Consider the following 18,040-nt stretch of genomic DNA (forward strand, 5'->3'; position numbering starts at 1 on the left):
ATATTAAACTTTTGGTCCACCTAAATTTAAGTTTGGTTTTTTTTCTGCATGAAAAATAAAGGGAGTCTAGCCATGCTTTTCCCATCTTGTCCTTGGGAGGCTGATTTTTTAAACCCAAGGTTAGGTCTTTATATTTATCCCTATTAGATTTCCTTTCTTAGATTACCTCTTGTTCTAGCATATATAATAGCTGTATCTCTCAGCATAGTGTCACCCTCAAATTTGAATAACATACCATCTATGTCATTATTCAAGTCATTGAAAAAGTGCTCAGGAGCAACTAGCAAAATGGTGAAGCACTCTATTAGAGGTCATCTTCTTAGTTGCTATCAAGTTATTAATGGGTTTAGTCATTCAATTAATTCTGAATCTTCCTAATTGTTCCTAATTGTCTTCCCGTTACATCGCTCAATCTTACCCAGAAGGAGAGCATGAGAGACAATGTTGGATGTTTTACTGAAATCTAAGTATATTATGTCAATAACATTTATGTAATATACCAAGCTAGTAAATTTGTTTTTAAAAAAAGGAAATAAAGTTTTATCTGTCAAAATCTGTTCTTGATGAAATGAAGTTGGCTATTAATGATCACTGCTTCCTTTTTTAAATATTCAGAAACCATCCCTTTGATAGTATGTCCCAGAAAATTGTCAGGAATTGAGTCAAGTTCACTGGCCAAGCTTACTCTGATGATTGTCACCCTTGTCTCATTTAAATTCTGCAATCAGGTAATCCTTCCTAGAGTATCAATCATTATAATTTCTACCCAATTATAATTTTTTTTTTTAAATCAGCTTCCATTCCCCACAGAATCAGTCTTACATATTTGGTACATTTAATGCTGAATACATAGTCATTGTTCAGTAACTACTCTTTCAGTGAGTGACTAAATCTATGTAAACTGGTAAAAAAAAAAGCATCTTGGCTGTTGTGTAGTATTATGACAATCACCTGTGGTCTCATTGAACTCCATGTTCACAGGAGGCAAGTGAGCATGTTTTTAAAAATATGAATCTCTTTTATTTATGAGTTAAGACTGGATCTTAAAGTTCAACTTCCTTAACTGAAAAAAGATGAGCTTTTATAAATTCTTCAGTATTTTCTACTTCTAAGTTTGTGGCAGAAAAAATGAATCTTGGTATCATCACTTTTTATAATTTTTACTTCATTTCCTAATGGCATAGCATTACACAAAATTACACGAGATGTTCAGGCTCTCCAGTTCTCTAGAGAAGACGTTGTAATTTGAATTTTCATTGTGAGTTTGGTAAAGGATTTCCACTTTGTAGATGGTTATCCAACTATTTTAATGTTTCATATACCTTTAGGGAAAAATACCAGACTTTCTTCTCTGAACCTAGTTTTTGAAATTAACCAATGAATGCCCTCTAAATATGGCTAACACAAGTATCCAATTGCACGCATAACTGGAATAAGAAAGGCAGGTATCCCTTGAGAACCTGACCCTTGGCAGCAGTGAGAATGCACATAAAATGGAGATTTGAACTTCTCTAGGGATTCTTTCTTTCCTAGTGACTAATAGTCCCCTTGTGATGTATAGAAATCAAGGTGTTACTGGATAGTTACAGTCTATTTATTGACTGCACCAGTGTTCTTGGATGCCATTTCTAATGCTCTCTTCTTTTATCAGAAAAGAATTCCTGTCATCTACTTGAGGCAGCAGCACTCCCTCCCTTCACTCTCCATGTCAACCAAACACCACATTCCCCTCCACCCCCATCACAGCATCCATCAAATAGCAGTCAGTCACAAGGGAAAGGGAACACACACACACACACACACACACACACACGTGCAAGAAACCTCCCATATAAAATGACAGTCTGTTTAGACAAAGCTTATGCCACATTAGACAGTTATATTAGAAAAGACTATTCTGGCAAACAGTTGGGATGGAGCTGGTTGCAAACTCTTGGGTTTCTCTATTAATAACGAATAATCAATGATTTAAAAATTAATGTTTTTAGAAAATATAGTTGAGTTTATTTATTAAATGTAAAAGAGTAGAGCTTTTGCTGTTTACATTACGAATTTTAAGATACTTGACCTGGAAGTGAGCACATTATTTTCACTGTCTAGAGATGAACTCACTGAGAGAGATGTCAGTTCATTGTTCTAAAGACACTTGTGCTAAATACACTTAAAAAATAAAGTGACCCCCATTTTTTTTTTGCTAGAACAAGGCAAGATATTTCTACAGATCATTAAGCAAACATGGATCTACACAATGTGAGAGAATGAAATATTATTGTGATTGTTTAATATTTACTGAGTTACCACAAAGTGCTGGGCACTGACTTAAACTGTGAGGTCCCAAGCACCAAAGTAGAAAATGAAGTTTTGAACAAAGTATTTCCTTGGGTTCCTGTTCTGGGAGCTGCAATGTACAGTCTGATCCACTGAATTAGAGTACTAAGAACCCCGCCCCCTCCTCCCCAAACACTCTCACAAACATTTGTGTGTTTGTGGAAGGTTATAATGTTTTCATTTGAGATGCCAATTGCATTGTGCTTATTTTTAACCCATATTGCACAGCTGTGGTGTTTTTAGTGCCAAATTCTCTGCACATCTATTAGTATTTGGATGCTTTCATAATACTTACTTTCTTTCCAGACGAGCTATTTTGAAATAGGTGGAGCTGTGATGCTGCATGTAAGTCTGGCACCAATTGTCCATATGTAGGAAAATGTTCGGTTTGGGATTCTAAAAAGATAAAGATGTGATAGTGATTACATGTCAAATTATTAAGGAGGATTTAACCTACAATTCATGTTGAGAGACAGCAGGACATCACAGATAGACAGCTGGTCTTGGGAATCTGGAGAACCTTAAATCAAGTCCTTACTCTGACACCTACTGTCTGTATAAACCTGTATAAAATCATTTAACCTTTCAGTACCTGAGGCAAGTCTTAAGAGTGTTAGTTGAAGAGAAGGAGTTTATTAGCATTGATAATTAAAGTTTCCTCATTGGGAATTTCCTGTACCAATGAAATCACAAGTCTCTCACACCCCCGCCTTCCCATCCCAAACATATACAATGATATTTGCCTAACAGGGCCAGGGTAAATTTGACCACCATGTAGTGTATTAACATGTTCCATTATTTAAATATAATGGGAATAGAGGGCATATGCTGTCATGGAGGGAGAGAGCTCATCTTGAAGTTAGAAAGACTGGGTTCAAGGCTCTGTAGTGCCAATGCGATATTCACAGCGCCTATGGAGGCTATGAATATGCTGGCATAATTCTGAATCACAAAATATAACAGACTCTCCACATGAAAGAAAGAACCAAAACATATATTCAAACACCAGAAATCTGAATCCCAACACCAGAAAGCCAAATCCATCATAGCAAGAAAGAAATCTATATACAATAGCCAAGCAGGGAGATCTACCATCCCCAAGCCTTCCTCCTGCTAGGGCTTTCCCACAAATGAACACTCACAGCTCAGTGCCTGTTTCCTCTCTCCCCTAGCTCTAACTACTCTGACCAACTTCCTCTGTGCTCTGCTCTACCCTTCCTGCTCCACCCTTTCTGTTCCACCCCTCCCTGTTCCACTCATTCAGCAAGCTCCTTCCACCACAGACATATGTGACTTAGGCTTCCATGTGACTCAAGCAGGGATGGGAAAGATCTTCCCATTTACATTGCCATTACAGTCTCATCTTTGAAACATCCTGTTTGTGATATTGGGCAAGTTACTTGGTTACAAGCTTAGTGCTATGCAAGAATGTAAATTGCAGAGAAGTTGCCAATCCGCATGGATAAAGGGAAATTTTGTCACTTGGGCATTCTCTATTACAATGAAATCACAGGTCCAGCCCCCTATCTCAATCCCTGTTGAATCTCTATTCTGTTAAATTGAATGAATCTATTCAATACAATCTATGCTAAAATCTATTGAATGCTGTGTTAATGATTACTGAGTACTGTAATATTCAGTGACCCTCTATCAATCTCTAGGAAAGCATTGTATCAGGAGACTAATGTTTGCTAAAAAGGTGTCTGCCAGGGTCATAGAGGGTCTTTTCTACAAAGACCAAAGGGTCTGCCATGTCATGATCCAGAACATAAGGCCATCTCACAATGTAATGACTGGATACTCAAAACAGACAGCCTCATCATCCATAAAGTAGATGAAAAACTCATGTTGTACATATGATAATATGCAGTTAGAGAGGCATTTGACAAAATTGGTGTATATTAATACATGTTCCTATGATAGGCATTGTAGGCAAACATTGAACTGGGCCAGTGTTGAAAGGGCAGAGGAAAGCACGTCTAACTATATTAGGAAAATAGCAGAGGCTATTGCATATGATGAAAGACTTAAGAAGTGCTGGAAAAGATATCATCAAGGAGATGTATGACAAGAAAAAGAAGGGTGGGCTGGTCACATAGCAAGGCAGAAAATTAAAAGACACAGAAGAAGGCCTACAGCATTTTGGGTAGGTGCTTTATGGAGAATTAATGGGAGGAAATGGACAAGATTATCATAGGTGTGAGAAGACATGAATAAGTTTTCATATACAGGTGGAGGAAGAATCTATAGGGAGGAAATAACATTGATTTAGGTATCAAAATATCAATGTAATGTATTTTCAATAATAATAAGATACTTATTAGTGGTTCAGTGCATATCATATGTTGTTTACAGGGTACATTTAAGAGCAAACTAATTGATCTATATACATCTTACTATTGGGTGTCTAAGAAAATGGTTAAAATTTTGCCATTGGTACAGAAATATGAAGTTTGCTATACCTAGGCATTTAGTGAATTTGTGACTTGCATACATCATATTAGGCAATGGCCTTTTACAATGAACTATCACTACTACTAAGCTAGGGATTCTCAGGATTCTTCCTTGTCCTCTACTACTTGACTTCTGTTCCAAAAGCCAAATCAGGAAACCTATTATATTTTTTCTCTAAAGTTTTAAAAAATTATAATCTTTATTTTTGTTCTAAACTTAACAAGTACAAAATACAATTAGCATCTACATAGAAAGATAGAGATAAGTGCATGAAACTGAAAGTCTCTATTATGTACACCTTACTTTTCTTTTCAATGTATATAATAAGATCAATCTATTGCTTTCAAAGTTGTCTTGTCTGGTCACTTTCTGGCTTCCCTTCAGTTTTGTCACCTGCAATTTCTCCAAGGTTTACTCAGTTCACTAAGTAATTTTTTATTTTTAAATAAATTTTTCTAAGAATATTTTAAAAATAGTACAACTAAAAAAATAGTACAAACAAATCATTTAACACTCAATCTCTCTTTATTAATTAAAATGAAGTGATATTCCTTCTGCCCCATATAATATATTTTTTTTTAAGCAATTGGGGTTAAGTAACTTGCTTACGGTTACACAGCCAAGTGTTTCTGGGTGGGTTCTAAGTGTCTGAGCCCGGGATTCAATCCCCAGGTCATCCTGACACTGGAGCTGGTGCTCTTACTCGCTGTGCTACCTGGCCGCCCTCCCCCCTCATATAATCTTGTATTTAATAGCTTCATGAAACTAAAAATTCACATGATGTGAATTTTTTTTCATTAGGGGAAATACTTTTTTTCCTTCTTTTTCATCATATCTAGATTAAATATATTGTAGTTAAAAAGTTTCTATCACATAATAGTCAATCTTGGAGAATTTGTTGGAAGATAGAAGCACTAGTACATTGTTGGTGGAGCTGTGAATTAGTATAACCATTCTAAAAAGCAATTTTGAATTATACAAAGTAGCTAAAATGTCCACACTCTTTGATCCCTAGATTCCACTGCTAGGTCTATATTCCAAGAAGATCACTGATAAAAAGAAAGGTGCCACATAATGTCAAAATATTTATAGCAGTACTCTTAGCAGAATGGGAAACAAAGAAAGTATATATGGATTGGAGAATGGCCAGATAAATTGTAGTATATGAAAGTAGTGGAATATTACTGTGCTGTAACAAATGACAAATATGATGAATACAGAAAAGCATGGAAACATTTACATGAACTACAGCAAAATAAAGTAAGTAGAACTAAGAAAACGATATACACAGTGATCAAAACAATGTAAATAAAAGGAACAACCACCACAACTGCCCCAGAAGTTGAAAGTTTCAAAATCACAAACACTACGTTAGCATCAAAGGAAAGAAAAATATGAAAACCTTTCTAGTCCATCCCAGAGGTGTGGTGTTTGTGTGTATTGGGTGGGAGTGGGGGAGCCATTGGTATATAACATTGCATATTTTATAATATTTTTCCATGTGTTGCTCAGTTTTGCTGATTTTTTGTATTCCTCTTATTCTTCAAAAAAAAATCTTAATTATAAGTGAAAGTTTTCTGGCAGGATGGAAAAGGACAAAAGGAAAAATTTAGACAATGTAAAAACAAAAGCTTTCAATAAAACTTTTTTTAAATAGCACAAAATAAAATGTAGAAAGTCTACAACGACTTTGAGAAATGCAATAGAAATAACATATTAATTAATATATATTTCAATATATGGTGGAGGTAAATATGACTGAAAAACAGAAATACAATGGTGTCGACCTGCTTGACCTACATTTATTATTAATCGAGGAGTGTCACGTAACTATTTATATGCATCTACTTATATCTATTAAAAAAATTCTCAATAAAATGTATATATTAAGGAAAAAGAGGATTGTTTTCATCTCTATCATTTCATCACTCTTCATGTTTGTTCACCTTACTCTAGTCAAAATCTTCAATGGCTTCCTAATGCATTAAAAACTTAAAATGAGACATTTTCATTAAAAATAAGAAATCACAATGTCTTAACAACATTCAAGAGCTTCCAACATCTGGCCCATTTGTACCTTTGCAAACTTTTCTCTATTACTTTCTTCCTTGAGCCATCTGTTGCTACTAAAGTGGTCTCACTGCTTAAGGAACACTTCTTAACCATTCTTGTTTCAAGTTTGTTACTCCTCCCTCCTTTTCCGTCTTAAGGCCCCTATTCTTTATCATCCATGTGAATCCTACCCCTCTTTCATCTCTGGTTTTACCTCCTCTCCTTCTCTGACAACCTACTAAGATCCCTCTGTTGGCAAAAGTATAGCAATTTCATGTTTACTAATAGGTGGGGGTGGAGGGTGGGGGCTGTGTTTGAGCATAAAAATGTTTTCAGGTGACAAAACAGTGGGTGTGCAAATGAAACCACCGGCATTGCTATTGTCAGCATCCTAAACTCTGTGTGAGTTATTCCCCTGTGTTTTTGATTTCTTGGCTTTTGTTCCTCTTCTCACCATCTGTTTTCCCCTCATTGGGAACCTTGACAGGGACCACAGATTCCCACTGTGAATACCTCCTCTGAGCTGCCCTGCAGGTCTGCAACAATCCCACACTGATATGGTCTCCTGTGCCCCTCCAGTTCTGTGGCATGTATTGTCTGTGTTACTCTGCCAGCCTAGTCCTAGATTTCAGGGTACAGAAAAAGAACCTTGCACTCAATTGGCTTAATAATGGGTATTATTGGAAGGATATAAATTGGTTTAATAGACAAAGGATGCTGAGGATGCATACACCTGATTGTTGTCCTTAGGCTTTATAGTAGTTCTGGTTTTGAGAAATGAAGCAACACATGTGATAGTCTCTGGAAACCAGTCATACCCAGCACTTTAGAGACTGGTTCTGGACTGCACAAGGAGGCTAGGGTTTATGGCATATTATACTAAGGTAATCAAAGAGTATTATGAATCTAGGACAAGCAGAGCCCAACCACCTTGGAATACACTAATCTTGAGGAGTTTGTATAAGATTTGATATATGTGGGTTGATAGAATTCCTTTAGAGTCAGGAGGTACACTGGTGGGGCTTAATTATCCTTGTTTATATCTGTCCATCTGTACATCCTCCTCCATTCTGGAGGAAGGAACCTAGTTCAGGCAAAGTGCATTAATTACAAATTTGGTACTTTTCATGTCTTACCTTTTATTGTTTATCTTTGTGTGCATTTGTATGTATAATTTCTATATCTTTATCTATATTTATATCTATCTCTTTGAGGGTAGATAGGGACCATGCCTTATACTTTGCCACATCTCATATAGTATTTAACAAAGTGCTTTAGTCAAGAAATAGCTGTTATTTATTTGCTTGATGATCTCTTATGGATCAGGGACTGTATCTGTTTGATCTATTAGCAACAAAAACATCTTGATCAGCACATCCCTTTGCGTGTGGGATTTGACTATGATCAATCATATTACAGAGGGCAAAAATATCAGCTACTGAGAAAAAGGTGGAGTCGTATCCATGGAGAATCATGTGATTGGCTCACATGAACTGAATACCTACTGCGTCCTAGGTGCTAAGGGCATAGCAAGGAGTTGAAGTGTCTGCATTATTTCCTAATAAAGCGATGATGATTTATATAACTTTGCAGCCACGAGATTATTTTGGATTGTATAAAAGAAATAAAATTCTACTCCTCCTTAAACACACACTCATCCTACCAAGATGACCTGGTTAGTTTTACAAGGCAAGCAGCTCTAGTGATTACCAAAGAATCCCTTGTGAAATGGATAATAAGACACAATTACTATTTGTTTTCCTTTTATAAACAACTATATCCTTGTCTGGCTGACAGACAAGGATTTTAAAAAATGTCTCCAATTTCTAGAGTACATAATAGGCCACATCACAGAACTGACTTTATTGGAAACTTCACTGGGCAAATCGCCAGGCAGCTTCCATTACAGGTGTCCATTGGAGCCCAAAATAGAATAATAATAGCTAACATAATAGCTAAAGGGTCTACCACATGCGAGGAACTGTGCTAAGCCCTTTACTAATGTTATCTCATTTGACCCTCTAGACAACTGTGGGAGGTAGATGCTAATATTAGCTTCACAGGTGAGGAAACTGAGGCAGGCAGTATTTAAGTGACTTGGGTAGGGTCATATAACTAGTACATGTCTGACACCAAATTTAAACTCAGGTCTAAAAAACCAAAAATCTAAATTGTTAAAGTTTTAACTCTTTCCCTCTTGTGACCCAGTGAGTCAAAATAGTGACAAAAAATAAGAGTTATAAAAATGAAGAATTATGAAATAAGAATAAATATAAATATTAAATAAAGAAAAATTTTAAAATAAGAATCATAGAAATGCTTTAAGGTTTGCAAAGCACGTTCTTTAGGTTGTCTCATTTACAGCAATCTTTTCAGGAATGTACTGAAATTATTATTATATCCATTTTATGGAAGAGGAGCCCCAGGCTAAGAGGTTGTGATTTACTAGTGGTCATAAAGCTAGAAAGTATCAGGCAGGATGAGTACTAGGTCTGGAGTTAGAACTTCTGGGCTCACATACTAACTGATTCTTACCCTATGGTCGAGTTGTGCTCTGTTTCTCTTTGTCAGGTATGAAATGAGAGCCGTCTGAGGGCTGCTTTTCTCAAGCCATTTTGGACAAGAGGAACTTCTAAAGGTTGGTCTTGTCCTGAGTTAACCATGTAAGCTGTTCCAGAAAATAAAAGGCAATCTATGATGAAATAGAAATAGGATGGTGATGATGAGAGACAAAGATAGCAGCTATGTTTAGACTTTCCATGTTAAAGGAAGAAAGACACATTTCTTTCAGCAAACACTTATTATGCATACCAATGTGCTAAGTGCTAAGGGTAAAATCAAGTAGAATATGTGACATTTGCCCCTAAGGGGCTTACATACATACATACATTTATAGATATGTGCCCTTATATGGATAAATAACAAAACAAGATTGCATGTGACTTTAATCAGAGGAAGCTGGGAAACCATATCATTAGAATTCATATTTACAAATAAACTTAGCTATCTCAGTGCAGTGTTCAGTGAGTGGAGAATATGGCTGCTTTTCAAGGTGGGAGGTATTGGGTAAACTTATTATCTATAAGGGAAGAAATGAGAGGCTGTTGACATTCTTAGAGGAAGAGAAGCACTGAAATTTGTCGGTATACCCACAGGCAAGTCCAAAACCAGCAGAGATAAAGAAGATAGACAGAGACAGAGAGACAGAGATAAACAGAGACACAGAGGCAGACAGAGACACAGAGAGTGGAATGGGGAGGCAGAGGCAGAGGAATAGTTATAGAGACAGAGAGGCAGTCACAGAAAGAGATAGCAAAAGACAGAGAAGGACAGAAAAAGAACATGAAATGGAGAGATCAAGAAAAGGGGGAAGGGAAAGAAAGAGAGGGTACAAGGGTGGTTGGGGGAGAGACAAAGACATCTTTGCTGTTAGGCCATAAGAGAGCCAGCTGCAAGATAGCAAACCAGGCTGAGAAAGTCTTAAGTTAAATTCTGCTCCAGGTGTGAAGTCACAGATCATTAACAGAAAGATATTTAGAATAGCATCAAATCAGCCTTTCCACTATGCTTTTTCCCCTTAGTTTCTGTCTGCAGAAGTTGTGGGCCAGCCCTAACTAGGACCTCTCTTTCCCTCACCCTACCGTCAGCCCATCACCATCCATTTGGCCTGATGAGTTGGGGCAGTTAATGCAGCCAAGCTATGAAGGCACCAGCCCTGTTTTACTCCCAGAACGTTTAGCCAGCCTTGGGCTAAGGTCACCATGTCCAACAGTGACAGGATGTGTAGGCCACTTGACAGGATTGCTGGTGTCTGTCTGAAGTGGACATGAACACTGGATGGGGGCAGAGTCAAGGCTGGTTCCCGCAGTGAGCACTAAGATGACCTTAGTCTGCTAAGGATGATCACCAGGGAAACTAGCCTGATTGGGTCCTGGTATCCTAAAGCACCAGGAGAGAGCTGTATCAGGCAGGGGTCTGATGAAAGGACCTTGACCAAACAGGCTGGGAAAACTTTGGAAGGGGTGTTTTTAGCCAGAGCTCTCAAGGTGAGTAGTTGTCTCCAGGAAAGAGCCCTGTAAAAAGTAATCTTTCATCCTGGGAAGGTCAGAGATCCTGAGTTATTCTAGATCTCTTGGCAGAACCAAGTGTTCATGGGGGGGTGCATAGGAGGTGGGGGTGAAGCTGATCACATGTTACAGGTTGGTGAGTGACTCACAAGAAGATTTTACTGTTTCCATGGGTAACAATGTAGTAGTAAACATAGTTCAGAGACTCAAGCCCTATCATATCATATCCTTTGTGAGAGAAATAAAAATTATCTCTCCTATGGGATCTCCACTTTAAGGCATGAAAAAAAGCCTGAAAAAACGTCTGAAAGAGGGATTTGAAAGGAAAAAAAACAGAAAGGCGTCAGGGAATATCTTTGGAATGACTTGTCAGATGGGCAGAGGGAAGTTTTTCCAGGAATATGAGGTTGAACACAAGTTCAGTTTTCGTCTGGGCTTTCACTGGAGCTCAGTCAAATACAGACGTAAGAGCACATGTCAAATAAAAAGGCTGGGGCATCATTCACTTTTATAAGGTGACTACTGTGTGTGAATTCTTCTGCTGAATACATGATTTACACATCTTTCAATCACAACTACAGAGCCTCTGTGTAATGGAGCCAAGAATGTTTCCTCATCATGGCACCTTGCCAAAGCACACTGGGCTTCTGCACTCAGCTTGCTGTCCTTATTGCTGCCCCAAGGGGCCATGTGGGCTCCAAAGTCTTTTCATACCGCCAGTGACAGTGTTCTGTCAACTAAGCAGAAGGTTCTGTTAGTTCTGGAGATTCTGAGATGGATGTCGTGATGTGCTGGAAATCCCCATCCAGGGAGGGTAAAGTGAGGCAGAAACAGATGGCATTAAATTGCTCATAACATTTTTTGTATAGAAATGATATAAGAACTTAAAGTCAGGGAACAGGTTGGTGAGTGATTGCTTATAAGCATTTATGATAAGAAATTGGGAAAAAGCAATAGGTTCCAAACCAGTCATGAAATGATAAAGCCAGATCCAGACAGGATCATAAGTATACTGAAAAAAAAAACCAAACCAAAAATGAAGAAGGGCCATAGTCTCTCTATTTAGAATGGAAAGACTCTTGATCATTGCTGAGATTTTGTGGCTAATGTTTTTTTCGGATCTTCTTCATTTCATTGAGAAATAGACAATCTGGAATATTTTTAATCATTCAAATTCTCCTCTGGCATTGACTTTGACTATGATTGTATCTATGTAAGGGGATCAGTTCTAAAAACTGTTGATAGGGATTTTTCCCCCCAGTAGCAATCAAGAATTTTACATTTTTATCATGGTCAAGTTAAGTACATTTAAAAAAAATGAATTTACCAATCGTGATCAATTTAGTGACTTTTCATGGATATAACCTATCATCCCACTCAAGAAAAACAATAGAAGAGTTAAATCAGGCAGTCTCAGAGAACTAGAAAGGAGACTGGTGATGGACCTGGCCTATGAAATTCTAGGATTACTCCTGCTTTATTGATAGGAAAGTTAAGAACAAGAAGTTTTTAAAATACCCGGTGAAAGATTAAATTCCCATAGTGATTGTGATCAATTCCATTGACATTCATTGAAATATTGCATGTACAGAACATGTCATTATTGAGAAGTGAATATCTGGAATATTAGTTTTGCAATATTACTTGGAAAAGATAACTGTAGTCAAATTAATTTTAGGTAATTTATGTGGATAGATTTTAATGGAGACTGATGTTCGAATTTTCCAAACGTTTCTAGGTATAGTTAAAAAGAGAAATGAACTTTGCAAATTTTTAATCCTCCAAGACAGTAAAATGTAGTTAATGTATATCAAGAATGTATAGCTATATGCCATATCTATAAATCCATCTGTATGGGTAAACAGAATATCATGAAATATCTTATCATCATATATTATAACTTCATACATTTATGATAATACTACCTAGTATAATCAGACAACTTATGATTATACAAACTGGTATAGCCAAGTAGTGCACTGAGAGATGTAATTTCTTCACTAATTTCCTAATCTATGGATTCTGTACTTAGGGAAAAGGTTAAATCAACATAGAGAAAGTACAGTTTCAGGAACATTGACATTTCCAAGGAGAGTTAAATTATTGTTATTATTATTGTTATTAGACTAAACCTGTGATTTAATCAGTGCAAGGCATTTCTGGAGAGGAAACGCCCTCTATCCAAGGATATCCATACCTGATCAGCAATTTAGAGTCTTAGAGAGGTCCCTGGAGAGGTTTAATGAATTGCCAGAATCACGAAGCTGATATATGGCAGAAATGTGACCAAGGCCCTGACTTGCTGGCCAGCTCTTTAGCCATTACATAATGCTGCCTCCTTGTTCAAGCTTTATACAAATACATTAGGTTATAGAGGGTTAATTGTCTAAGACCAGCCTTGGAGTCAGAGTTCAAATCTTGTTTTGGACACATACTAGTTGTATGACTGATTCAAATAATTTAATCTCTCAGTGTCCTAAGGCACCTCTCTATGGTAATTCATACATCATCATCACAGCTAACATTTATAGAGAGCCTACTATGTGCCAGGCACTCTGTTAAATGCTTTACAAATATTAGCTCATTTGATCTTCACAACAGCCCTGCGAGGCTGGTGCTATTATTACCCTCATTTTACAGATGGGGAAACTGAGACAAATGGAGGTTAAGTGACTTGCCTAGGGTCACATAGTGAGTGTCTGTGATTAGATTTGAACTCAGGTCATCCTTGACTCTAGGTCTGGTATTCTATAGACAAGTTACCATTCTGTACCAGTGAAAGTATTTTCCATACAAGGAGTATCCCAGATGGATGATATTAGAATCTTCCTCCCCACCCCATTCCATATAGCGTTATTACCAGTATTACAAATTATGAATGTTTAAGACATTAAGTTGTCACTTAATGTCTGATCCATATGAGTAAAGGACATTTCCTCATCAGAGGTTCCCTACACTATTGAAATCACAGTTTTAGTCCAAAAAAAAATGAAAAGATACACCCTTCATTAAAGTCTAACTCTCTAAGACTGTCTACTGAGGCAGGGAGACATTGAAGTCTACATTGGTGAAGGGCATACACAAAAGAAATCATGGATTCTTGAAATATTAAGTAGAGAATGTAAAGTGACATTATACCTTTGGGTAAATTTTTTTTAACATTAATTTAATCAAATATGAAAAGCAAGTGCCTTCCTTCTGAAAGTTTCAAGTACTTTGTGCATATGTACAACCATTTACCATGCTTTAACTCTATTATTTCCACTTCAGTCATTTCCTGCCTTGTACAGATTTAAGCTTCACTTCTTGCCTTCTTTATTCACTCTTTTGATGGTTTCTGATGATCCTTGAACAACTATTGACCATAATATGTAAACTTTAAGATGTTACTCAATAGTGATCTACCTGAATATACAGCCTCTAGGAATCTATCAGGTCTAAAAGCAGGGGCCACCTGGACTCAATCCTCTCTTGCACAGTGAAGTCTTGTGGGTCTCAAGAAGAACCAAGGAGAATGTCTATGTACTAACCCAAGATGTGCTTTTCATAAATATGGCATCAAAATTTGTTTAAAATGTTGTTGACTGTATCTTTATTTCATCCTTTTGAAACATTTATTTTTATATATCTTTTATGTATATTAATAAAGTAGCACTTATATATAATTTATCATGTATTGGAGATACACACTACAAATATTTTTATGATTGTGGTACTGAATTAAAAATTTGAAGACTGTTCTAGATTACTGTGTGCCTGAGGATTATTATAGTTTATTCCAAGTTTGACCTTTGATTCACAGGGCCATAGGGAGACTGGAAGGTTTCTGGGATCTCTCTAGGAATCCACATAAAGGGAATCCAAAGATTTCTGAACTGAATCCAGACTCTTATGTCTGTGCCAGAGTTAACTCTAGACACCCCCTGATTGGAACAAATCTCTTTAGAGGGACTCTGAATGTGTGCTGACCCAGAGTCTCTTGGGTTGAACTCTGTGGGGAAAAAAATGTATCTTAGAATTAGGAGTTAGAGGCAAGTTTTTTCAGGCTCCTCAGGCCCTAGGAGCAATGGGGCAGACATGTGTCATAAATTATGTGGGACTACAGAGCCAAAGTCCCTCCTGAGGAGATAGAATATGATTTGAAAAGTGATCTGAGAGAGTAAAGGGAATTTCATTTTCAGGATTAAGTCAAAGATGCCCAGAAAACCAAATTCAAGGGACCAAGGATAAAAGTGGGAAATGAATCTGGAGCAGCTATTCCAAAGCTAAGGAAGTTAGCACAGAGGGTATCATTCAAAAACAGTATACAAGTTGTGAAGGTATTGTTGAGAATCTGGCCTGTTCTCTCATGACTTTCCTATTCAAGGTAAAATTATTCTGTGGTATGCATGTTACCTATGTCCTCTTTTGCTTCCCTGGATTTCCTGTGGGCTGCCATGTTGGTTGCTCTGTTTCTGCAAAATAGCTTTCCCATGGGGCTCAACACTGTCCTTTCACCTAGAACATCTCCCTAGCACTATCATTTGGTGGGAAAGCTTTAGTGAAAGGCCCTTATTAACTCAGAGACAGTTGTGGTGGGTGAATGATAAAATGTCTGAGGAAACAAAGGTTTGAACTTCTGATCACATCAATTTATTAAGCAATGCATGGCCATTGCCCAACACATTGGGACTAGATTTCCTAAGCTTAGGCCTGGACCCCAAATACCAGGGGAAGATGTCTTTTATACATTAAGAACAATTAGACGAATAAGACCAATTAATTTAAAATTCAAATTAAATTGATTTCTATTTGGATTAAATATTAGAGACTTTCCAAGTTTGGAGGGGCAGAGTGAACAGATGCAATTTCTTGATTTAGAAAAAGAGGCATCCTAATTCCTCCAAGTATCTCTATACAATCAACGGAACATGGAAACAGTTACTGATTGATCAGTATGGGGCAAGCTTATAGATAAGAAATATGGGTTTCCTGAGATATTCAATAATGTAAAAACTCCTTTCATCAGTCTTTGAATGTGACTGAGTTTCTTGTCAGCATAACCTAAGTCTTTAGTTAAGGGTCTTTAAACAGGAGATAGAGGTGGTCTAGTTTCCCAGCGAAGCTTGGTTCAAACAATGTAAAGGTTTTTTCTCAGTACCTATACTTGAATAAAGTTTTCTTGTAGGACAGAATTTTGACTAATCCTTTCAGTTTCTTCAGTTTCTTTATGTACATGTTGCTTGGGACTTTTCATATCTTCTCATCAGGCCCATAGTCCTTCCAACCAGCCAGATAATAGTACCTACATGAGTGTATACTTTCACAAAATCACAGTATTACAAAATTGAGAGTTGGAAGGGACTGGATCTATGATTTCATGGTATAGAGAACTCCCATTTGAGGAAACTCCTACCAATTTAGGTGAATACCTTCTCTGAAACTTTTGGGCCTAGAGCTGCCTAAGTCACTTGGTTCTTAAGTGCCTTTCCTAGGGTCACACAGTCAAGAGTATATCAGGTCAAGACTTCAACCCAGGTCTTCCAGGTTCTGAGACTGACTCTCTATCTTTCATATCATGTTGCCTCTCACTATAATATAATCAGCAAACATGATTTCTTAGATGCTGTTTTTGTTTCCAACCTACTGTTATAAAGGTTTTGTTAAAGATTTAGTGGGTGTAATTCCCAGATGAGAGTGAATTTATTACAAGCAGAACCTATGGAAAATAATGTAAGTGCATAGTGAGAAAGGTAATTCAATGCTGTAGAATACCAGCATCACCACCAAAGTGACAGAAAAATACCTGGAGTTTGAGATCATGGGGAGATGGCCAGACCTGATCCCTTTTGCCTGTGACTCCCTGAAGGTGCTAAGGCAGGAAAACCCTTGTTCAAGTTTACTGCTTTGGATTAAAGTTATGTTGCAAACATATTATTAGAAATGTCCAATGTTGGTCGATTTGAGAAGCTGAATAAATGATGTTGGTGCCTAGCATGCTGGATTGGATGGGCAGCAGGAAGATATGGCTTGAATTGTGCCATGATGGGCAAGTAAGGAACGGAACTTTTCTAAACTTCATCTTTCTCATCTGTAAAATTCCTTCTCACTCTGAAATTCTGTTATCCTGTAGTCCTGATATAAGAGAGAGAACATTAAATATGGAATAAGACTAGGATCTGAAACCTCCTTCTTGTGTGACCTTGGACGTATACTTTCACTTCTCTGGACCTTAGTTGTCTCATCTGTAAAATGTGGAAGATGTACTAAATGAGCTAAGGGCTTTTCCAGCTCTAAATCTCATGTTCCTTTTTCTTAGGTAGAGATAGATATTTTTATAAAAAACTTTGCACAGGGAGAAAGTATTAATGCTTGCATTAATTAAGAAATTGGATATCAGAATCAGGAATGATGTTAGGTCTAATATTTAATTTTTGGAGCTTTACTGTGTCTTTTAAAAAGAGGCTTAGTATAGACCAAGCCTTTCAAACTATAATTTAACCTTCATTCTCTCCCCCACCCCCAAAGCTATTAAACACCCTTCCCTTTTACTTGATAAGGATGTTTGAATTCTTCTATTTCTGTTACCTAGAATCCCAGTATAGCTAGGCTTTATCAGCTTATTCATGAGATTAGAGAGGGTCCTAAAAATATAGCTCTTAGCTGTTTTCTCCTTCTTTAAGGTTTCTCTCCTGTTATTTCCCCCCGACTTCTCACTGATCTCAAACTTTGAGAATTTATATCCCATTGACTTCATGTTTACGCATATCTACATGGGCAATATGAGAACTATTCTTTGATTAAAAAAAAATCTAGAGAAATAAGTTCTTTCCTCACAGGTATAGAGGACTTTTATAAATGACATGTCCATTTAAAAGGATCCAGTTATAAAAACATTTTAAAATGTGCAAGTGTTGGTATAGTCTCTAGAGTTTTTGCAAAGAACATTGCCAGTAAAGGAGCAACATTTATTTCTAGGGCATATAAGATACTTGTCTATCGTCGTCTAGAGATAGCTTTCCCCCTTACTCTCCAGAGTGTGGCGTTGAATCTTAAACAGACACACCATACCATTTTTTTCTTGTGTTTAGATTGGTTTCTTTGCTACCACCAAAAAGTTATTTGCCCTTTCAGGACAATGATGTTATACCTAATCTAGC

This window comes from Petaurus breviceps, unplaced genomic scaffold (assembly GCF_028583685.1).
Source record: "Petaurus breviceps papuanus isolate PSGF00001 unplaced genomic scaffold, PetGlider_PUasm1.0 90730, whole genome shotgun sequence".
Classification (NCBI taxonomy): Eukaryota; Metazoa; Chordata; class Mammalia; order Diprotodontia; family Petauridae; genus Petaurus; species Petaurus breviceps.